The sequence below is a fragment of the Sminthopsis crassicaudata genome, chromosome X (genome assembly GCF_048593235.1).
Source record: "Sminthopsis crassicaudata isolate SCR6 chromosome X, ASM4859323v1, whole genome shotgun sequence".
NCBI lineage: Eukaryota > Metazoa > Chordata > Mammalia > Dasyuromorphia > Dasyuridae > Sminthopsis > Sminthopsis crassicaudata.
This window is the reverse complement of record NC_133623.1, coordinates 28,790,092-28,814,714: the sequence shown is the minus strand read 5'-3', so window position 1 is coordinate 28,814,714 and position 24,623 is coordinate 28,790,092. Positions and strand designations below refer to the sequence as shown.

The 24,623-nt window shown below is 42.3% G+C and overlaps 1 long non-coding RNA gene across 1 annotated transcript in view; it reads right to left on the bottom strand.

Moving 5' to 3' along the window:
- Positions 1–9,006: 9,006 nt before the first annotated feature.
- The window catches only part of LOC141548442 (uncharacterized), a 155,932-nt gene continuing 140,315 nt past the window's right edge, over positions 9,007–24,623 (bottom strand). The window contains exon 3 of the long non-coding RNA XR_012483949.1: positions 9,007–10,732. This is a non-coding gene — a long non-coding RNA (uncharacterized LOC141548442). The remainder of the gene's footprint in view (positions 10,733–24,623) is intronic.

Sequence of the window (24,623 nt, the reverse complement as noted above, 5' to 3'; positions counted from 1 at the left end):
ACATATAAACGCAGACCAACAGAAAGACAGATAGACAAGGATGGAGATAGAAAGACAGAGATACATAGAGAAAGAGACACAGAGAGACAGACACACACAGAGAGAAAGCGAGAGGCAGACAGACAGGAGACAGACTCATCCATATACGCACACAGACAGACAAGGACAAAGAGAAAGAGAGAGATAGAGAGCATGAGAAAGAGACAGGAGACAGTGATACAGAGAGAGAGACACTGAGAGACAGAGACAAAGACATAGACACAGAGACAGACACACACATACACAGAAACAAAGACAGCGACAGAGAGATAGAGAAACACAGCAGACAGAGAGAGGCAGAGACGAAAAAGACAGAAAGAGAGACGAAGACAGGGACAGAGAGGTACAAAGAAAGAGACAGAGTGATACAAAAAGACAGACACAGAGAGAGAGAGAGACAGAGACAGAAACACATTCACATACAGAAAAAGAGAGACAGAAAGACTTAAACAGAGACAGAGAAAGACAGAGTGAGAGCAAGAGAGAAAAAGAGAAATGGAAGACAGAGACAGAGACAAAGAAAGAGAGAGACAGATGAGAAACAGACAGAGAAAGAATAAAAGACACAGAGAGATAGAGACAGAGACAGAGACAGAGAAAGAGGCAGAGAGACAGGTGACAGAAAAACACACACATGCAAATACCCACACAAAGAGAGACACAGACACACACACACAGAAAGAGAGAAAGACAGACGGAGAAAGAAACAAAAACACACAAAGAAAGAGAGACAGGCAGAAAAAGAGAGAGACGGGACACATAAAGAGACAGAAGAGAGAGAGAGACAGAGACAGAGACAGAAAACAGGATGGAGAGATAAACACAGACACAGATAACTAGAGAAAATATGCATTAATATGTCAAATCCTTGAAGAGGGACTGTTTCATTTTTGTCTTTGTGATCCCAGCACTCAGTGAAGAGCCTGCAAATCACAGGCGCCAAATTAATGCTTTTACATGGATTAATTGGCATTTAAAAATATAACATGGTCTCTTGGTGACATCTGGTGTCCAAAGTCGGAACAGGTAAGCTTAGCAGTATGCGCGCCGTCCTGTGGCCGGCTCCGGTATTACACATTCAGTCTGCCATCCAGTGTCCAAACCCTGGTATTGCACTTCGGTTCATTTTAAATCCCAGATTTTCTGCATTTTCACTGACAGGACCCACTTAGGGCCCACTGAGGCGGCCTGAAGGGAGCAGAAAGGAGTCTAAGGGAAGGGGGAATTCTGGGAGGGGAAGGGAGTGATGGATTCCTTCTGTGTCAGTGGGAATTCACGTTAAATGCACCCACTCCGATTCTTTACCCCATAAAGTCCCGCACCCACAATTAGATCACCCAGAAACTGGGACAGCCCCAGGGGGTTTCAGTCCCCCATGGCTCGTGGCCCATCCACAAGGGCCAATCTCAGGGGAAATAAACACAGGGGAAACAGCCGATCATTTTAATGACAATTCTTAACTTTGAAGGGAACTTAGAGATAAATATCCCAGGATGGACTGAAGTGTGACTTTTATTAAACCAAGCACACAAAGGACTATTTGTTTAGGTGTCCAGGGCTTCTGCAAGAAGTCATCATGTCGTATTACTTTATAAATGAGGTGATATTTGATTAAGTGAGGGGACTCCTGTGGTCATTGTAGTAAGAAGCCAAAAGGGGATTTGAATCCGGTTCTTCTCCCTCCAGTGCAGTGTTCTTACCAATGGACTGTATTCTCCATCTCTGTCCCACTGTGGCTCTCCATGCTGAACAGAGCTGCTCCTGTTGCCTTTCAGTCACCTCCTGCCTCATTTCCCTCGTCCCTGAAGCTCTTCTATGTAACTAAAGGGGGCTCCTAGTCACAGACTTGGGCCCAGAGGAAATCCTGGAGGCCATCTCGTCCTCTCCTTCCTTTGACAGAGACCGAGGAAGATGGAGAGATTTGCCTGAGATGAGGAAGCTGGGAAATGTCTGAGGAAGGATTTGAATCCAAGTCTTCCTGACTCCAAGGTTAGGGGTGCAGCTAGGAGATCCTGCTGCCTCATACCTCTCATCCCAACTGGTTCCTTTCACATCAATTCATTCCCTTCTGAAATTTTAAGGGAAAAACAATTTCCCCAAATACAAAGTTCTGTGTAGATGCCTGTGAGCACGCACTGAACTCTTGGGTTTCCTGCCCATTACCTGGTACTGTGTCCTGAAGGAGGCCTTTGCCCCAAACTTTTAATGAAAGGACAGGTTGGAAAGGCTTTCCGGGACAACTCAGATAATCACGGATATCCACAGGTTAAACACAATAGTCACTCCCTCAGGAAAGGTTATTGAGACCTTCTGTAAGTAAACTGTCACATAAACATTCAGAAACGGTGTCTATACCCTTGGCAAACCTATGGATGACAAGTCCTAGTTTCTCTTCAGAGAAGATCCTGGCATACAGTGGGAATGGGGGAGGGCTGACTTCCCTGGACATTTAGCCCTGGTAGCCAAGTCAATAACAGGAATATAATGGGATATTTAATGGCAAAAGTTCAATGACTATGGATCCTGGATTATTACTAATGGCTCCTTTCTTCCTTTGAATATACTGCCTACATTGAATAATACTCATAGAAGTCCCAAAGGGGTCTCAGGCAACCTGCTAATGTTATTAGATAAGCAGCCCATCAATGAGCGCCCTGTTGGGGAGGAGGAGAAGAGGTTCAAATTTGAACTCAGGCCTTCCTGACTTCAGGACCAGGACTGTCCAAGTGGCCATTTAGCTACCCCCAGTTTTAAGTTTTAATAACTGCCAACTTCCCCAAGACTTTTGGAACACCCTTTGTAGTTTCCAAAATCACTGAAAGGTTGAGTAGTTTCTCCAGGGCCACAAAGAGAGTACAAGTCAGAAACAGGAGTCAGACGCAGGACTTGAACCCAGGTCCCTCTGACTCTAAGGCTAGCTCTCTGTACTACTGTCCTTTTCTTTCTTGACACACGGTAAGCCCCTAATAAACCATTCTATACTGATTTATTTGATTATTTTACATGCAAAAAGGGAAAGGGTCCTTTGTGCTCACAGATTTTGTAAAAAAAAAAAATGATCTTTCTCCAGGGGTAGGAGGCACAAGCCTGCTTCCATAGGTGGTAAAGAGCCCATGGGAGACAGGAGGAGAGCAAAGGCTGTTTAATGTGGCAGTCCCACATGAGGGAAAGTAGGACTACTGGCACACCCTGGGTATATCTATGAATTCTCAAGAACCAGAAACACTTACCATCAGAGACATGTGACACAAACTGTTTTTCAATTTGACAGCTTCCTCTCCTGTCCTAGGTGAATTAATTTTGTCTATCTAGAAAGTTTTCAATTTCATGTAATCAAAGCTGTGCATTTTATCTTTTATACTTTCTTCTCTCCCTTGTTAGGTTAAGAATAAGTCTTATCCATACGTCTGAGAGGTACATGATCTGTTTCTCTTCTAACTTTTTAATGGTATGATCTTAAATATGAAGGTCAAACAACTATTTAAAAGGTAGTTTATTGGGCTAAGTCCAATTTCTCCCAGAATGCTTTTCAGTGTTCTGAGCAGGTTTTATTGGGGGGAAAAAAGAGTTCTTTACTAAATAATTTATTTTTTCTAATTCATTGAACACTAGCAAATTGAGCACCACTATTTCTTGTTCTCCCTTGCCAAACTGTTCCATTTATCTACCTCCCTTGTCTAGGCTGTTCTACCTCTCTTTATTAAAAAAGCTTTTTATTTTCAAAACTTATACATAGATTGTTTTAAGCATTTACCCTTGCAAAACCTTGTGTTCGGAATTTTTTCACCCTCCCTCCCCTGTCACCTCCCCTAGATGGCAATTAACCAAACAGATGTTGAACATGTGCCATTCTTCTCTACATAGTTCCACAATTATGCTGCACAAGAAAATCAGATCAAATGGAAAAGAAAATGAAAAAGAAAACAAAATGCAAACAAGCAAGATAGTGGAAACTGAGTGGATGCCCCTCAATTAGGTAATAACTGAATAAGTTATGGTATATGAATGTTATGGAATATTATTGTTCTATAAGAAAAAATCAGGAGGATGATTTCAGAGAGGCCTGGAGAGACTTACAGGAAGTGATGTAAAGTTATTAGAATAAGGAGATCATTGTACATGGCAACAGCAAGATTCTACATCGATCAATTCTGATGGATGTGGCTCTTTCCACAATGAGATGATTCAGGCCAGTTCCAATAGTGTTGTGATGAAGAGAACTGTCTTCATCCAGAGAGAGGACTATGGGAACTGAATGTGGATCATAACATAACACTTTCACTCTTTTTGTTGTTCTCTTGCATTTTGTTTTCTTACTTATTTACTTTTCTTTTTGATCTGATTTTTCTTGTGCTATAAGAGAATTATATAAATGTGTTAACACATATTAGATTTAACATATATTTTAACATGTATAACATATATTGGATTACTTGTCATCTAGGAGAGGGAGTGGGAGTAAGGGGAAAAAATCGGAAACACAAGGCTATGCACGGGTCAGTGTTGAAAAATTATCCATACACATGTTTTGAAGATAAAAAGCTTTTTTAAAAAAAAGGAATATTATAGTTAAATTTCAGAATTATCAGCCCAAGATAAAACATTACAAGCAGCCAGAAAGAAATAATTCCAATATAGAGGAGCCACAATCAGGATTACCCAGGACCTAGCAGCTTCCACCTTAAAGTATTTAAGGGCCTGGAATCATATATTCTAAAAGACAAAGGAACTTGGCTTAAAGCCAAGAATCAACAATCCAGCAAAACTGAGCATTATTTTTCCAAGGAAGAAGATGGACATTCAATGATACAGGTGAATTTCATTTATTTCTGAGGAAAAGACCAGAACTGAACCAAAAAAATTGGTATCCAAAGACAGAACAAGAGAAGCATAAAAAGGTAAAAAGGAAAAAAAACTGTTGAACACTATATCTATATTATGGGTATATTTAGAAAGTGCAGATATAATTTGATTTTATGCTAATAGAAAAAAATAAACTAGAGGTAGAAAGGGGATTGTACTGGAAAACAGGAAACTGGAGGTAAAATGAGGGAAATGACATCTCATGAAGATGCAAAAAAGACCTGTTATAATTGAGGGGGATGAACATTGTGTGAATCTTACTCTCATCTGGTTCAAAGAGAGAATATTGCACACATTTGGTTTCACAGAGAAATAGTAAATGCATTATTATCAAATCATCATGCAATAAAAATTACATGCAATAAATTACATGCAATGAAAAGCCAAAAATTAATTGGAAACTAAATAATCTAATCCTAAAGAATGAATGGGTGAAACAACAAATCCTAGACACAATCAGTAATTTCATCCAAGAGAATGACAACAATGAGACAACATACCAAAATTTGTGGGATGCGGCCAAAGCGGTTATTAGGGGAAATTTTATATCTCTAGATGCTTACTTGCATAAAATAGAAAAAGAGAAGATCAATGAATTGGGCTTGCAACTAAAAAAGCTAAAAAAAAAGATCAAATTAAAAATCCCCAATTAAATCCCAAATTCAAATTCTGAAAATAGAAGTGGAGATTAATAAAACTGAAAGCAAGAAAATTATTGGACTAATAAATAAAACTAAGAGTTGGCTTTATAGAAAAATAAACACAAGAAAATAGGTAAACTTTTAGTTAATTTGAACAGAAAAAGGAAAGAACAAAATGAAATTGTTAGTCTCAAAAATGAAAAGGGAGAATTTTCCTCCAATGAAGAGGAAATTAGAGCAATGATTAGGAATTACTTTGCCCCACTATATGTCAATAGATTTGATAATTTAAGTGAAAGGGCGGGATACCTACAAAAATACAAGTTGCCCCAATTAACAGAAAGGGAAATAAATTACTTAAACAGACCTATTTTAGGAAAAGAAATAGAACAAGCTAGTAATCAACTCCCTAAGAAAAAAATCTCCAGGGCCAGATGGATTTACATGTGAATTCTACCAAACAATTAAATAACAATTAATTCCAATATCGTTGGGAACACAATATGGAATTTTGCTTTACCTCAGGTAGACCTTTTCTTCTCTTCTTGTGAGTGTATGATGGTGATTCAAGGAGATTGAGAGGCAGTCTCTGTTCTGTTTTCTGTTTTCTATTCTCTGACCTCTCCCACTGAGAGGCAGTTTGCGTGTTCTGACCTCTCTCCTCGTCCCTCTGCCTCCAGTTTTTTTCATTCCCAGTCCACAAGCAACACCTGTCAGTAAAGGCTGCTTTGCAACGCCTTCAGATGTCCACAGCTGTGGAGGCCCTGGGAGAATTGACCTGCCCCTTATGGTGCACTTCTGTATGGTTCTTAACACAAGACCATGCATACTACTTGAAAAAATAGGGACAGAAGGAGTCCTCCCAAATTCCTTTTATGACACAAATATCGTGTTGACACCTAAATCAGCTAGGGTCAAAACAGAGCAAAAAAATTACAGACCAATTTCCCTGATGAAGATTGATGCAAAAATCTTAAATAAAATAATAGCAAAGAGTTTACAGAAAGTCATCCCCAGGAGAATACACGATGATCAAGTAGGATTTATACCAGGAATGCAGGGCTGGTTTAATGTGAGGAAAACTATTGGAAGAATTGACTAGAAAGAGAAAGGGGAGAGAAAGAAAAGAAAGAAAGAAAGAAAGAGAGAGAGAGACAGAGACAGAGAGACAGAGACAAAGAGACACACACACAGAGAGAAAGAGAGACAGAGAAAGAGCTGAGATGGAGAGAAACAGAGAGAGAGAGACAGAGAGTGAAAGAGAGACAGAGAGGGGGGAGAGAAATGAAGAAACAGAGAGAGAGAAAGGGGGAGAAAGAAAACAGAAAGCCAGAGAGAGAGGGGTGAGAGAGAAACAGGGAAGGGAGAGAAAGATAGAGAAACAGAAAGACAAAGGAGAGAAAGAGAGAGAGCTGGGTTCTGAGAGAGAGAGAGAGAGAGGCAGGGGGGAGAGAGAAGGGGGGAGAGAGGGAGAGGGAGAGGGAGAGGAGGAAAGGAAGAGGGAGAGGGAGAGGGAGAGGAAGAGGGAGAGGGAGAGGGAGAGGGAGAGGGAGAGGGAGAGGGAGAGATGGGGAGGGAGGAAGGGGAAGAGAGAAAGCAGAGACAGAGACAGAGGAAAAGACACAGATGGAGACAAAGGGGGAGGGAAAAAGGAGGATGAGTAGAGCAAGAGGGGGGACAGAGAGAGACAGAAATGGGAGAGAGAAAGAGAGAGAGAGAAAAAGGGGGAAGAGAAACAGAGATGGGGCAGATGAAAGGAAGGGAAGAGAGAAAATAGAAAGAAAGAGAGAGAAGAGAGAAAGATAGAAGGAGAGGGAGAGAGACAGAAAGGAGACAGGAGGAGACAAAGAGAAGCAGAGAAAAAGAAGAAACAGAGTCAGACAGAGAGAGAAAGAGAAAGAAACAGAGATACAGAGAAAGACAGAGAGACAAAGAAAGAGACATAGACAGAAAAAGAGAGGGACAGAGAGAGACAGAGAAGCAGAGAAAAAGGAGAGAGAAACAGAGAGGGGGGCAGAGAAAAAGGAGAGAGAGACAGAGAAAGGGAGAGAGAAACAGAGAGAGAGAGAGAGAGAGAGAGAGAGAGAGAGAGAGAGAGAGAGAGAGAGAGAGAGAGAGAGAGAGAGAGAGAGAGAGAGAGAGAGAGAGAGAGAGAGAGAGAGAGAGAGAGAGGAAAAAAACAGAAAGGCAGAGAGAGAGGGGAGAGAGAAACAGGGGAGGGAGAGAAAGAGAGAAAAACAAAAAGACAAAGAAGAGAAAGGGAGATAGAAATACAAAGAGAGACCAAGAGACAGAGACAAAAACACACAGAGAGAAAGAGAGAGACAGACAAACAGACAGAGACAGAGAAAGAGACTGAGATAGAGACAGAGATACAGAGAGAGAAAAAAGAGAGAGAAATGGGAGGAAGAGAGAGACAGAGGCAGAGAGACAGAGGCAGAGGCAGAGAAGCAGAGAAAACAAATAGCTAATATGGAAATTTGTTTTCCCTGGACTATGCAGCTATGTGCTGAGGACTTTATTTTTCTATGTTTTTTATTTTATTTGTTCAGTGGGGAGTTGGGTGGTAGCAGAGACAGATTAATTTTTTTAATGCTTAATTGAAAAAAAACACAATAATAAACTAAAAAAGAAAAAGGAAGATACATAGTTGAAAAAAAAAAGTGGCTAAGTGGCACAGTGGATAAAGTTCCAGGCCTGGAATATGGAAGACTCACCTTTCTGAGATCATAACTGACCTCCGACATGTACTAGCTGTGTGACCCTGGGCAAGTCACTGAACCCCAATTGCCTCAAAAATATAAAGAAATTGCAAACCACTCCTGCATCTTTGTCAAGAAAACCCCGAATGGGATCAAGAAGAGGCTAACCATTCTATGAGATATGTCTCTAAACTATTCATATTGTTTGATCCAATGGTCCCATTAATGGGCATATATATCCCAAGAATGTCAAAGACCAAAATATTTACAGCCCAAATTTTTTATAGGATACCAAAAGCCCAGAAATAAAATGATTGATCACTGGGTGAGTGGCTGAAGGAATCTGGCATAGTAATGATGGAATGGGAATGCCATTGTACAAATATTGGTATATTAAGTATAGAATACTATTGTACAAATATGATAAATGATGTGAGACAACATGGGATGATATATATGAACTGATGTAACTGTCATAGGTGCTCTTTCTCCAACCCAACCTCCCCCAGCATTCCTAGGGCACCTTGGGGCTTGGCTTATTGGGCTACAGAAGAACAAAAATGACTTCCCTCTTAGCTTGGGACCTTAGAAGGAAAAATAGCGGCAGCTAAAAGGGCTGGAAAAGGCTTCTTGATGACAGCCAAAGCCACAGTTATGGGAGATGGAGCATTGGGTGCAGGGACCGGTAACTACGACGGATTATGCCATGAAACAGTCAAACGATCTTTGAGTAAATCACCAAGCATTTATTAATCGCCCAGTACATGATGGGCACTGTGTTAGGTGGTGGAGACAGATACAAGGAAACCAAGTCTGTTTTCAGAGAAGTTGTGTTCTAACAGGGAAATCAAAAACTCCATAAATACACAAATACAGATGAAATACAAACCAGTTAAAGAGAGGGAAGTTTGGGAAGGAGTGTGCCAACATTCAACAACAAAATTTGCAGGAGCTCCTGGAGGAGCTTCCTTTCTCTCTCTCTCTCTCTTTTTTTTTTCAGTGACTCTCTATAGGAAAAAAAGCACCGTGCCCTGAAGTCTTCTGGCTCAGGGATAGATAATTAAACCAATATCACTATTACTGCTGCTGGGATTGTGAATTGCTGGCTGTTAAGGGCAAGTGTGCTTCCCAGGTCCCCACTCTGCTCATCAAACCTGCCCACACCAATTCCATCTGGACAGCATCCCTGTCCCATGTTTCCATTAGAAGGACACATGGGTGTCCTTTAGAATCACCCTCCTCCCCTGTCTATTGCTTATGTTCAAATGCATTCTACTCTCAGAAATGACTCGAGATGGATTGGATATTTCATTTTCTCTCTAGAAATTATTTCTTCTGTCTGTATCAATTTCATCTAGACAGCATCCCTGTCCCATGTTTCCATTAGAACGCCCCTCCTCCCCTGCCTATTGCTTTTGTTCAAATGCATTCTACTCTCAGAAATGACTTGAGTTGCACTGGATATTTCATTTTCTCTCTAGAAATTATTTCTTCTCTAATAGTACTGGAAGAGGAGGAATATTTTATTTCTGACCCCAGTGCCTCATTAGACAGCACTTAATAATGTGCTTTCTGAATTAAATTAGCTATTACTAACTGTTACATTCTATCTTCCCACCCCCCATAAAAATAAAGGATAAACACATATTTCAAAAGAGCCCATTTTAGCCTCCAAATGAATGACAGAGGTTATTAAGTGTGTAAAAATTTAGGAAACAATGGAGGGTATTAAGCTGACACAAAAGACCTCAAGTCAAAGGAAAAAAATGGAGGGATATTGCCTGAACCAATGAGCCCAGCTAGTCCTAACCTCTCCCTGGGGGTTTAGCCACATCCATCCCAGGGAATATGACCACTCTAGAGTAACAGAGAAATTTATCCATTCTGGACCCAGAGAGGGATCTACCCATCCTTCATCCAAGGAGGGATCTGTACCCCGATAGGGGTAAGTCTGCCCAGAAGAGTCTACCCACCTAGGAGCCAGGGAAGGGTCTGCCCATGCCAAACCTGACAAGTTGTCTGGCCAATACTGCAACCAGGCTGGGCCCTGGGAGTAAACTAACCATGCTGGGGGTGGTGAATAGCCTAACCAGGCTGAATTCACTGGATATCCTGCCCCAGCAGGGTTGACTGGGTTTGTTGGGCACTCTGGCTGGGATCGGTGGGGCGACGCATCTGACCAAGCCTGGCCAGGCGGGCAGTCTGAAGAGGTCTGGTCCGATGAACGGTTTGGCCCGGGCTGATCTGATGGGTTGTCTTGGCATGTAGAATGTAATGAGGAGTCTGTTGCAGCCTTGTTTGGGATGGAGTCTGGCCAAGTCTGGCCCGGGATAAACTCTGGCCAAGTTTTGCTCTCAGAGGAATCTGGCCAGGATTGGCCCTGCATGGAGTCTGGACGGTCCACGGCCGAAGAGGAGTCACGCCAAACCTGTGTAGGAGACAAGTCTGGCCAGGCTGAGTGTAGACCGGAGTCTGGATGGGCTGCGCCTGGAGAGGAGTAACATAAAAGCTTTCTTAAAAAGAAGTCTGGCCAGGCTGCACCTGGAGAAAAGTTATGCCAAACCTGTGTTGGAAATAAGTCTGACCAGGTAAAGGCTGGCTTGGAGTCTGGACAGATCTGGCACAGAGATGAGTCACACCAAATCTGTCTTAAAGAAGTTTCTGGCCAGCCTGGGGCCAGATTGGGGTCTGACCTTGTCACATCTGAAGAGGACTTTGGACAGACCTGACACAGAGAACATTCGCACCAAACTTGTCTTGGAGAAAAGTCTGGACAGGCTGAGGCTGTCAACGACACGCCCTTTCAGCAACAGTTACTGGCGGTTTATGGGGCCCTGGTGGAAACAGAACCATTAACCATCCATCATGAGGTGATAGTGAGACCCCAGATTCCCATTAGGAGTTGGATTATGGGCATCCCCATCTCTCATGGAATCGGACATGCACAGGAATCTAGCATTATCACATGGAAATGGGGTACACAGAAGCGGGCCAAGCTGCAAGTCAGGGGCATTGGTCTTGCATGAAAAGATAGCAGAAGCGCCCCGAACCTCTGACCTGCTGGAAAAGAACACCCGACTCCTAAAGTACCTCGCCTGTTTCCTGCAATACTGGAGGGTATGACACCCTTTCCCCTGGTCAGAACAAACCTGCATGCTTTACTGACGGACCTGCTGAATGCAGAGCACAGGAACGCCAGTGGAAGCCCGTTTCTCATAATCTGTCCCAAAAGTTACTCTTGAAACTACCAGAAAAGGGGGAAGCAGCCAGGGGGCTGCATTGGTTGCTGTAGGTCAGGTGACTGAAGGAGAGAAAGGAGGACAGTGTCACCTATTTACAGATTCCTGGGCAGTGGCAGAGGGATTAACCACATGGATGCCTGCACAGCATAACAAGCCTGGGACTTGTATGGAAACATGTCTGGGGAGATGAGATGTGAAAAGACACATGGGACCGGGCTCAAAATACTAACACTTCAGTTTTCTTGTAGACGCACATAGAACACTCCGGAACATGAGTATCAGGCACATGGGCATGGGTTGGCCAAGACTGGAACAAGGAGAATCACTCCAGACACGTCTGAAGAACTGTGTCCCCGGGCCAGACGGCTCCACGTAACCTCAGGGTGTTTGGGACCCCCAGCTTCCTGCAGGAGGGCCCTTGTTAGGGGAATATCTATCCCTCTTTCTGTAGTGAGACAAATGACTGATCAATGTGGACAGGGTCAACAATGGAGAGAGAATCCTTTCCCCCAGAACATACTAGGGGAATTGGGAGAGGAAGCCTGCCTGAACAAATTTGGCAAAATCAATTATAGTGGACCCTTACCTAGGAGCCGAGGATGTCAATACACCTGCACTTGCATGGACCCACATTCTGGAGCAGTGGTCCTCAAACTTTTTAAATAGGGGCCAGTTCACTGTCCCTCAGACTGTTGCAGGGCCGGACTGTAGTAAACACAAAAGCTCACACTCTGTGTATTCCCCTCAGCCCATTAGCCATAGCCCTGCAGGCCGGATAAAGGTCCTCAGTGGGTCCTATCTGGCCTGTGGCCGTAGTTTGAGAACCTCTGTTCTGGAGTATTAATGGCCTGCAAGGATGAGAGAGCATGGCAAACCTTGTATATTACTACTTTGCATTATGGTTGCCCAGTGCAGATTCACAGAGCAAATGGTTCCCATTTTAAGGACAAAAAACCTGATCGCTCTTGTCAGGCCCGCAGTACAGAACGGATATATCACACACCATACTATCCACAAGCTGCTGGCTTGACTGAGAGCATGAATGGCTAATAAAAGAAAAACTGAAGACGTTAGGTAATAATGCATCGTCTAAGTGGAAAGATAACCTATGTGACACTTTCCCACAATTAAATAACCGCCCCGGGGGGGATGGTACTCCACTTTCTAGAATGGGGCCCTCCAATCTGCAGATAAAAATCATGAACATCCTCTGAGACTGTGAAGTGTTGGTCATGTGAGGATTTCTTTACTGTGGCTCCCTATGGAGGGACACCAGCAGCAGCTGGATATGTGCGGCTAATGGGGAAGATATGGACTTGGACCAGGGAAGACTGGACTCTGCTGTACTGGTGTAGGAATAGAGATTCCCTCAGGACACTATGGGCAGCTCCTCAGCCGTCCCAACATGGCTATTAAAGAAGTTCAGGTGTTGGGGGGACTTACTGACAGTGATCACAGGGGAGAATGTACAGTGAGTCTCCATGATTTCAGCACCACTGAAGTATGGATGGCCTTTGAAGGCAGCAGAGTGTGTCAGTCACTTATCATACCTTGCATGACTGTTTAGTGGGAAAAACCTGGAAAACATTTCATGGTTCCCCCTCCCCCTGGAACGAGCCAGGTTGGGGGTATTCCGCTCGGCTGATACACTGATTTTGCTTTACCACATGTTACAGGACAGTTTATGAATGTGGATACTGTAACCCCTTCTTCACCTGACTGGATCCGTTGCTGTCGAGGCCTTGCTGTGCCATGGTCACCAGGCACAAGGAGCCCTGTCTGTGTGACCTCCCTTTGTGCCCACTGGCTAACTTTTCTGGTGTGTGGAGATTCCTCGCAGCTGCTATGTGGACCCCCTAGTGATGTTACTGACCTGTCTGCAGGAGGGCGAGTGCCCCTTTCTCTGGTGCTTTAGTGCATGTTTGGTGCCTCCACTGGCAGGGGGATGATTTCTGCTTTTCCCCTGATGCAGTGGGCACAGTTACTGGGGACTGGGTAGCCAGACCTCTGCCTCTCCTTATACAGATCTCTCTGTGTCCATGTCCAAATCCTACCCCGAGCCCTCTAATCTCTGTTCTCAGATGTCATAGCCACATTACAGAAGAATCAGAGAGCTCTGGATGAACATAGCACACAATTGCACACTGTGGCCGGCAAATGAACCGGAGCTTCCCATTTCCTCACTTCTGATACTCATCACTGTGTGATTCTTTTGTAAATCTGCTCCTGCTCAGGGAGATTTCTCTATTACAGCCCACCCCCTGCTGCCCGTTGCTGTATGGTTAGCACTATCATCAGTATGCAATATATACACATAGATCAGAATTCCATCCTCACTTTATAACACACCCGGGGACAGCCTGTGCCACTAAAACCAGAAATGGCCTACAGCCTACATAAACTGAAGGCCGAATGGAAGATATGGGGATAAGGATAAGATTCCCCAGGCCTCGGCCCTCAGTTTCCCTCCTCGTCCATGGGGTAATTATGGTACAGTGAACTAGTATTCACCCCTGCTTTGCAGCTGCTGAATAATCGTGGGAACTAATATAGCTTGAAGAACACTGTCCTGGGGGGATTCTGGCCAAATCCAGCAAGGATGCCTCATCCATATTCTGGAACTAGCCACTCCGGGAGTAAAGCTTCACTCCTGACAGACGCTGGCAGCAATGGGCCACGTCTGGATGAGCTCAAGGAAGTGAAGTCAGTACTGCTGGCATGTGGCCACCTTGGTTCCTTGGGCTATTTAAGTCCGATAGCTCTTTACCCAGATTGAAAACTCTACCATGGGGGGGACGCTCTGCCTGGGACCCTCACAGTCGGGACTTGCAGGGCTGTGACCCGGGATTCCCCAGGCCAAGGTCTGCCATGTTGGTGCTTCCCTGAATCAGTGATGTATTCTTTCTTCTCTCCCCCTCTAGTCTATCTACCTCTTTGTACTGTACTAGTTATATGAATCATAAAACGTTTTAAGTGCTTTTGTTGTAAGAAGTGCACTATCAACTCTTGTTTCCCTTTTTATAATTCATTGTTCTTAAACATTTCATACAACCTGGTATCTCAGGTCTTGTGGGAGCGAGCCATTCTGTAGGAGTGAATCATAAATCTTAACCTAACAATACTAAAAAATTTTTGGAATCTTTCTGGTAAGGGAAACTCAGGAACTATATGAACACAACTACAGAACACTTTCCACACAAATAGTCAGATCTAATCATTAGGAAATATATCAAGTGCTCACAGGTAGGCCAAGGGAATATTATAAAAATGACAATACTGCCTAAATTAATCTACTTTTTAAGGGCCGTACAAAGCAAACTCCCAAGAACTTATTTTAGGGATCTAGAAAAAAAATAACAAAGTTCGGCTGAAAAAACAAAAAGTTAAGAATTTTAAGGGAATTAATGAAAAGAAAATGCCAGTGAAAGTGGCCTAGCTGTGCCAGACTTCAAACTATGTTATAAAGCAGCAGTCATTAAAAGCTTTTGGTATTGGCTAAGAATGGAAAATTGGAACCTAGTATGGCAGAAATGAGCCATGGACCCACACCTAACACCACATACAAAGATAAGGTAGAAATGGGTTCATGATTTGGACATGGTGGTTTTAGAAGCAAAATAGAAGAACATCGGAATGTTTACTTCTCACCTCTATGGAAAAGAAAGGAATCTGTGAGGAAAGAAGAATTGGAGCTCATCATTGAACCCAAAATAGATAATTTTGATATTAAGTTAAAAAGTTTTATATAAACAAAACTAATACAGACTAAATTAGAAAGGAAGCAATAAAGTGGGAAAACATTTTTACCTTTAATAGTTCTGATAAAGGCCTCATTTCTAAAACATATAGAGAATTAACACAAATGTATCAGAACCAAACCCATTCTCCAGTTGATAAACAGTCAAAGGACGTGGACAGACAACTTTCAGATGAAGATATAAAACCATTGCTAGTCATGTGATACATTTTCTAAATCACTACTGGTCAGAGAATTGCAAATTAACACACCTCTGAGACACCACTACACACCTCTGAGATTGGCTGAGATGAAAGAAAATATGATAATGAAGAATGTTGGAGGGTATGGGGAAAACTGGGACACTGACACATTGTTGGTGGAGTTGTGAACAGATCCACCCATTCTGGAGAGCAATTTGGAACTATGCCCAAAGGGTATCAAAGTGTGCATACCCTTTGACCCAGCAGGGTTTCTAAGGGGCTATTATCCCAAAAAGATCTTAAAAATGACAAAAGCACCCACATGTGCAAAAATGTCTGTGGCAGCCTTCTTTGTAGTGTCAAGGAACTGGAAGCTGAGCGAGTGGATGCCCATCAGTTGGAGAATGGCTGAATGAGGTGTTGTATATGAATGTTATGGAATATTATTGTTTTCTAAGAAATGATCAGGAGAATGATTTTAGAGAGGCCTGCAGACACTTACATGAACTGGTGGTGAGTGACACGAGCAGAATCGAAGGAATATTGTATGCAGCAGCAGCAGCAAGATTATACGATGATCAAGTCTGATGGACATGGTTTTTTTCAGCAGGGACTTGATTCAGGCCGGTTCCAATGCTCTTGTGAGGAAGAGCGCCATCTGCCCCCAGAGAGAGGACTGTGGGAACTGGATGCGCATCACAATACAGTGTTGTCACATTTTTAGTTGCTGCTTCTTTGTACTTTTTCATTTTCATTTTCTTTTCCATTTGATGTGATTTTCCTTGTGCAGCATAATCGTGGAACTACATAGAGAAGAATGGCACATGTTCAACATCTATTGGATTAGTTGCCATCTAGGGGAGGTACAGGGAAGGGAGGGTGAAAAAAATTTGAACCACAAGGTTCTCCAAGGGTGAACGTTGAAAGCTTTCCATGTATATGTTTTGAAAATAAAAAGCTTTTACAAAATAGAGAAGTAGAATGGCCTAGATGAGGGAGGTAGATAAATGGAATGGATTGGCAAGGGAGTGTAAGAAACACTGCTGCTCAAAGAGCTAATGCTCCATAAAGTAGTAAAAAATAAATTATTTAGTAAAGAACGCTTTTTTTCAATAAAAACTTCTCGGAAAACGGGAAAGCATTCTGGGAGAAATTAGATTTAGACCAATATCTTATACTATATTTTAACTAGATATTTCACCTTGATCATACTATCAAAAAGTTAGAAGAGAACCATATTATATCCCTCTCACATATATGGATAAGACTTATTCTTAACCTAAAAAGGGAGAGAAGGAATTATAAAAGATAAATGCATAAACTTTGATTACAAGAAATTGAAAAGATAACAATTAATTCACCTAGTTTATTAGAAAAGGAAGCTGTTAAACTGAAAAAGAAAACCCTTTGTATCCCATGTCTCTGATGGTAAGTGTTTCTGATTCTTGAGAATTCACAGATATACCCAGGGATGTGTCAGGAGCCCCACTTTCCCTGATGTGGGACTGCCACATTAAACAGCCTTTGCTCCCTCCCGTCTCCCTTGGGCTCTTTACCACCTGGGGAAGCAGGCTTTTGCCTCCTACCCTGGAAATGGATAAGATTTTTTTTAACAAAATTTTTCTGAGCACAAAGGGCCTTTTCATTTTTTCATTTAAAAGAATCCAATGAATTAATACAGAATGGTTTAGTAAGAGCCTACTGTGGGCCAAGAAAGAAAGGGACAATAATACAGAGAGCTGGCCTTAGACTCAGAGGGACCTGGGTTCAAGTCCTGCATCTGACTCCTGTCTCTGACTTGTATTCTCTTTGTGGCCCTGGACAAACTGCTCAACCGTTCAATGTTTCAGAAAACTGTAAAGGGTTTCCAAAAGCCTTAAGGAAGTTTGAAGACATTAAAATTTAAAACGGGGAGTAGCTGAATGGCACCATGGACAGTCCCGGCCTTGAACTCTTACTGGCGGTGTGATCCTGGACAAGTCATGTAACCTTCCTGCCTCAGACTGTTTATCCAGTGAGATCAGCTGATGTCTCCAGAGCATTTTTGGAGTCCTTTGCTGAAAACCCCTGACAGATCTGTCATCTCAGGGAGATCCTTAGATCTCCAGGAAAACAGACAGCAAATGGCATCCTGGTCAATGTTTTTGTCATTTTGTTCATAGCAGAACTATGAAAAATGGGGGTTTGTTCCTCTCGGGAGTGGTCACAACTTGGACTCAGTTGTTATGGACAATTGGTTTTATGCTCCTTTATTATGTCACTTTGGATCACAACGATTCTCTCTCTCTCTCTCTCTCTCTCTCTCTCTCTCTCTGAATGTGGGAATGTCTAGGAAGGAAAAGATGTACTGAGCCAGATTTTGCAGACTGAATTTATTCCAAGAGTAGGAGGACAATATGCTGCCAGGTTACCTGAGCCCCCTTTGGGACTAATGTGAGTATTATTCAATCTAGGCAGAGTATCCAAAGGAAGAAAGGAGCCATCTGTAACAAGCCAACTGGATCCATGATCATTGAACTTTTGCTATTTAATATTCCATTATATTCCTGTTATTTACTTGGCTACCAGGGCTAAATGTCCAGGGGAGTCAGCCCTCCCCCATTCCCACTGTATTCCAGGATCTTCTCTGAAGAGCAACCAGGATTTGTCATCCATAGGTTTGCCAAGGGTAGAGACACGGTTTCTAAGTGTTTATGTGACAACATACTTACAGAAGGTCTCAATAAGCTTTCCTGAGGGAGTGACCATTGTGTTTAACCTGCGGATATCCGTCATTGTCCGAGTTGTCCCAGAAAGCCTTTCCAACCTGTCCTTTCAGTAAATGTTTGGGGCAAAGGCCTCCTTCATGACACAGTACCAGGTCATGGGCAGGAAAACCAAGAGTTCAGTTCGGGCTCACAGGCATCTACACAGAACTTTGTATTTGGGGAAAACTGTTTTTCCCTTAAAATTTCCGAAGGGAATGAATTGATCTAAGAGTAACTACTTGGGATGAGAGGTATGAGGCAGCAGGATCTCCTAGCTGCACCCCTAACCTTGGAGTCAGGAAGACTTGGGTTCAAATCCTTCCTCAGACATTTCCCAGCTTCCTCATCTCAGGCAAATCTCTTCATCTTCCTCGGTCTCTGTCAGAGGTAGGAGAGGACTAGATGGCCTCCAGGATTTCCTCTGGGCCCAAGTCTATGACTACGAGCCCCCTTTATTCACATGGAAGAGCTTCAGGGAGGAGGGAAATGAGGCAGGAGGTGACTGAAAGGCAACAGGAGCAGCTCTGTTCAGCATGGAGAGCCACAGTGGGACAGAGATGGAGAACACAGTCCATTGGTAAGAACAAGGCCCTGGAGGAAGAGGAGCCAGATTCAAATCCCTGTTTGACTCCTTACTAAAAGGACCCCATGAGTCCCCTCACTTAATCACAATCAACTTTTTTATAAAGTAATACGACATGATGACTTCTTGCAGAAGCCCTGGACACCTAGACAAATAGTCCTTTGCGTGCTTTGTTTAATAAAGGTCACATTTTAGTCCAATTTAGGATATTTATTTCTAATTTCCTTCAAAGTTAAGAATTGTCATTAAAATGATCGGCTGTTTCCCCTGGGTTTGTTTCCCCTGAGATTGGCCCTTGTGGATGGGCCACGGGCCATCGGGGACTGAAACCCCCTGGGGGCTGTCCCCGCTTCTGGGTGAGCTAATTGTGGGTGCGGGACTTTTATGGGGTAAAGAATGGGAGCGGGTGCATTTAAAGTGAATTCCCACTGACACGGAAGGAATCCATCACTCCTCTTCCCTCCCAGAATTCCCCCTTCCCTTGGACTCCATTCTGCTCCCTTCAGGCCACCTCAATGGGCCCTAAGTGGGTCCTGTCAGTGAAAATGCAGAAAATCTGGGATTTAAAATGAGCCGAAGTGCAATACCAGGGTTTGGACACTGGATGGCAGACTGAATGTGTAATACCGGAGCCGGCCACAGGACGGCGCGCGTACTGCTAAGCTTACCTGTTGTTCCGACTTTGGACACCAGATGTCAGGAAGAGACCGTGTTATATTTTTATATGTCAATTAATCCATGTAAAAGCCATAATTTGGCGCCTGTTATTTGCCAAGCTCTTCACTGAAAGGTGGGAACACAAAGACAAAAATGGACCGGTCCACGTTTGCACGGATTTGATAGAAAAATTCATATTGTCTCTAGTTGTCTCTCTGTGTATGTGTCTCCTGTTTCTCTGTCTCTCTTTGTGGCTGTCTCTGTGTCTCCTAGTTTCCTGTCTTTTTGTCTCTGTATTTTTATCTGTGTCTCTTTGGCTCTGTCTGTCTGTCTCTCTGTCCATTTGTCTCTCTCTCTGTCTCTGTCTCTGTTTGTCTTGTCTTCTGTGTCTTTCTGTCTGTCTCTGTGAGTGTATGTGTGTGTCTCTCTTTTTGTCTCTGTCTCTTTCACTCTGTCTTTCTGTATGTGTGTGTGTCTGTGTATGTCCCTCTCTCTCACGTCTCCTCTCTCTCTATCCTTGTCTCTCTGCCTCTCTCTCTCTCTCTCTCTCTGTCTCTGTCTCTCTCCATTTCTGTCTCTTCTTTTTCCCTCCCTCTCTGTGTCTGTCTGTCTTTGTCTTTCTCTGTCTCTTTATCTCTGTTTCTCCACCTCTCTCTGTCTCTCTTTCTCTCTGTCTCTCTTTTTGTGTGTCTCTATCTCTTGTCTCTCTGTCACTGTTTCTATTTGTCTCTGCCTCTCTCTTTCTCTTTCTGTCTCTCTGTCTCCCTCTCAATTTCTCTCTCTCTGTCCTGTCTCAATATCTCTGTCTTTGAATGCTTTTATCTTTGTCTCTCTCTGTCTCTCTCTTTGCTTATCTGTCTCTCTCGCTCTCTGTCTCTCTGAATCTGCCTCTGTCTTTCTCTTCTCTTCCTGTCTCCGTCTCTGTCTCTTCTTGTTTCCCTCTCTCTCTGTCTACATCTGTCTTTCTCCCTGTGCCTGTTTCTCTCTTTCTCTCTCTGTTTCTTGGCTCTGCCTCGCTCTAATCTCTCTTCTTGTCTTTGTCTACCTCTGTCTCTCTGTATCTGTCTCTTGCACTGTCTCTCTCTGACCCTCTGTCTCTTCCTGTCTCCCTCTCTGTCTCTCTATCTGCATCTCTCTTTCTCACTGTTTTTCTCTGTCTCTCTTTTGTCTCTGTCTCTGTTTCTCTCTGTCCCTGTCTTTTTCTCTGTGTTTCTCTAGTTCTCTTTGTCTCTCTCCTTCTGTCTCTTTCTCAGTCTCTCTTTCTGACTCTCTTTCTGCCTGTCTCTATCTCTGTCTCTGTCTCTTTCTCTCTCGGTTTCTACCTCTGTCTTATCTCTGTCTCTTGGTCTCTGTCTGTCTCTGACTATGTCTCTTTCTGTATCAGTCTTATCTCTGTCTCTCTTTCAGTCTCTGTCTCTTTCTCCCTCTGTCTCTGTCTATCTCTATCTCTGTTTCTACCTTTCCCTATCTTTTTCTCTGTGTCTCTCTATTTCTCTCTCTCTCTGTGTCTCTCTTCTTCTGTCTCTTTCTCTGCCTCTCTCTGACTCTCTCTCTCTGTGCCAATGTCTATCTCTGTCTCTCGTTCTGTCTCTGTCTGGCTCTATGTCTTTCTCGCTCTCTCTCTGTCTCTTTTCCTCTGTCTGTCTCCTTTCTCTCTGTCTCTGTATCTCTCGGTCTCTTTCTTTGCCTCTTCTTCTATCTCTCTATTCTGTCTCTGACTCTGTCTCTGTGTCTCGGTCTCTGACTGTTTTTGTCTGTCACTGTGTTTGAGTGTGTTTCTCTGTCTCCTGTGTCTTTGTCTCTGTCTCTCTCTGTCTCCCTTTCTATATGTCTCTTTCTACCTCTTTCTGTCTCTGTCTCTCTTTCTGTCTTGCTATTTCTCTGTTTATATCTGTCTTTTTGTCTCTCCTTTCTGTGTGTCTGTTTCCTCTCTCTCTCTCTCTCTCTCTCTCTCTCTCTCTCTCTCTCTCTCTCTCTCTCTCTCTCTCTCTCTCTCTCTGTCTCTCTCTCTCTCTCTGTCTCTGTCTCTCTCTCTCTCTCTCTCTCTCTCTCTCTCTCTCTCTCTCTCTCTCTGTCTCTCTCTCTCTCTCTGTCTCTCTCTCTCTCTCTCTCTCTCTCTCTCTCTCTCTCTCTCTCTCTCTCTCTCTCTCTCTCTCTCTCTCTCTCTCCGTCTCTCCATCTCTCTCTGTCCTTATCTGACAGTGTATCACTGTGTGTATGTGTGTTTGTGTATGTATGTGTTTGTCTGCTTTTTCTCTGGCTCTTTTTGTCTCTCTCTCTCTCTATGTTTTTGTCTACATTTCCCATTATTAAAGATCTGCTTAAGATGAAAATTGTTACTAAATTCTCTTCAGGACTAAGTCCATTCAATATGACCCTTGCAACTAAAAACTAGAAAAAAATTAAAAATCCCCAATAAAGTATCAATTTTGAATTTTGAAAATAAATGGGGAGATTAATAAAATTGAAAATAAAAAAATATTGAATTAATAAATAAAATTAAGAGTTGGTTTTATGAAAAAAAACAAGAACATAGAAAAACTTTTAGTTAATTTAATTAGAAAAAGTACAAAGAGCAAATCAAAATGTTAGCCTCAAAAATGAAAAGGAAGAATTTTCCACCAATGAAGAAGAAATTAGAGCAATGATTAGGAGTTATTTTGGCCAACTATATGTCAGTAGATTTGATAATCTAAGTGAAAGGGAGAAATACCTATAAAAATATAGGTTGCACAGATTAACAGAAGAGGAAATAAATTATGTAAATATGCCCATTTTAGGAAAACATATAGAATGAGCTAGTAATCAACTCTCTGAGAAAAAATCTCCAGGGCCAGATGGATTTCCATACAAATACTACGAAACAATTAAGGAACAATTAATTCCAGTACTATGCTTTTCTGATACAGGTGCTGACATTTAAACTAGGGGTAGATGAAAACAGAGAAAGAAAATTATGGACCAATTTCCCTAACGGATATTGAAACAAAAATCTTAAATAAAATATTAGCAAAGCGATTGCAGAAAGTCATCCCCAGGACAACATACCATGACCAAGAAGGATTTATACCAGGAATGCAGGACTGCTTCAATATGAGGACAACTATTAACAATATTAATTATATCAATAAACAAAGTAACAAAAACATATGATGATCTCAACAGATTCAGAAAAAGCTTTTGATAAAATCCAATACCAATTCCTGTTAAAAACACACTAGGAAGTAGAGGAATAAATGGACTTTTCCTTAAAATAATCAATAGCACCTATTTAAAGCCATAAGCAAGCATCATATGTAATGGGGACAAACAAGAACCATTCCCAATAAGATCTGGAGTAAAACAAGATTGCTTTCTATCACCATTACTATTCTATATTGTATTAGAAATGCTAACTTTGGCAGTAAAAGAAGAGAGATTAAAGGAATTAGAGTAGGTAATGAGGAAACCAAATTATCACTCTTTGAAGATGATACGATAGTATACTTAGAGAACCCTAGAGAAGCAAATAAAAACTATTAGAAACAATTCACAATTTTAGCAAAGTTCCAGGATACAAAATAAATTCACAAAAAACATCAGAATTTTAATATATATACAAAGTATATATGTGGGAAAACTGGGACACGGATACATTGTTGGTGGAACTGTGAATGGATCCAACCATTCTTGAGAGCAATTTGGAATGATGCCCAAAGAGCTGTCAAAATCTACTTTGACTCAGCAGAGTTTCTACTGGGCTTATATCACAAAATCATTTTAAAAAAGGGATTCACATGTGCAAAAATGTTTGTGGCAGCCCTTTTCATAGTGGCTAGAAGCTGGAAGATGAATGGATGTCCATCAATTGGAGAATGGTTGGGTAAACTATGGTATATGAATGTTATGGAATATTATTGTTCTATAAGAAATGACCAACAGGAGAAATACAGAGAGGCTTGGAGAGACTTACATCAACTGATGATGAGTGAAACAAGCAGAACCAGAAGATCATTATACACTTCAACAATCATACTGTATGAGGATGTATGCTGATGGAAGTGGATTTCTTCAACACAGAGAAGAGCTAATCCAATTCCAATTGATTAATGATGGACAGAACCAGCTACATCCAGAAAAGGAACACTGGGAAATGAATGTAAACTGTTATTTTTACCTTCTTAATCCAATTCTTCCTGTACAACAAAAAATTCGGTTCTACACACATATATTGTATCTAGAATATACTGTAATATATTTAATATATATAAGACTGCTTGCCATCTGAGGGAGGGGGTTGGGGGAGAAAGGGAAAAAATCTGAATAGAACTAAGTGTAAGGGATAATGTTGTAAAAAATTACCCATGCATATGTACTGTCAAAAAAATGTTATAAATATAAAATAAAATTAAAATTAAAAAAAAAAATAAAGCTCCAATCAGGGGCCGTGGAGTCCAACTACCTCCTTTGAGAGGACGAAACTGATGTCCATGGAAGGTCACTGACTTCCTGGCAGTGACACGGATGATGACAGGGGCTACATATGAAACCTCTGACCTCTAACTCCCAAGCTAGCGGCCATTCCACAGTACCCACCCCCCACCACTTCCCTTTCCTGAGGCCCTCCAGTCTTTCCTTGTACAAAATATTGTTGTAAGAAGCATTTTCTCATTTGGTGACCTGGTCCACACCGATACAAAGGCATGGATATATAGGGAAGGAGGAGGAGGGAGAGAGCCCCCTGGCTCTGGGAGCTGAGTCTGATCACCACCTGGGGGAGGCGGGCCAGTCCTGCTGTCCCAGTGTCCACCTCTTCTCCTCCTCCCCAACAGAGGGCTCATTGATGGGCTGCTTATCTAGTAAAATTGGTGGGTATTTTACAGAGTGACAAGGTAGCCTAGCCCTGGGCAGAACAGGCACTAACAGGCACCCAACAAATGATGTTTCCCCCTGAAGTGAATCAGTTAAAAACAAGAAATAAAAAACATCACACATTGATAAATGGTCAAAGGACAAAAGAACAGACAATTCTCAGATGATGAAATTGAAACTATATCCACTCATATGAAAGAGTGTTCCAAATCACTACTGATCAGAGAAATGCAAATTAAGACAACTCTGAGATACCACTACACACCTGTCAGATTGGCTAAGATGACAGGAACAAATAATGATGAATGTTGGAGGGGATGTGGGAAAACTGGGACACTGATACATTGCTGGTGGAGTTG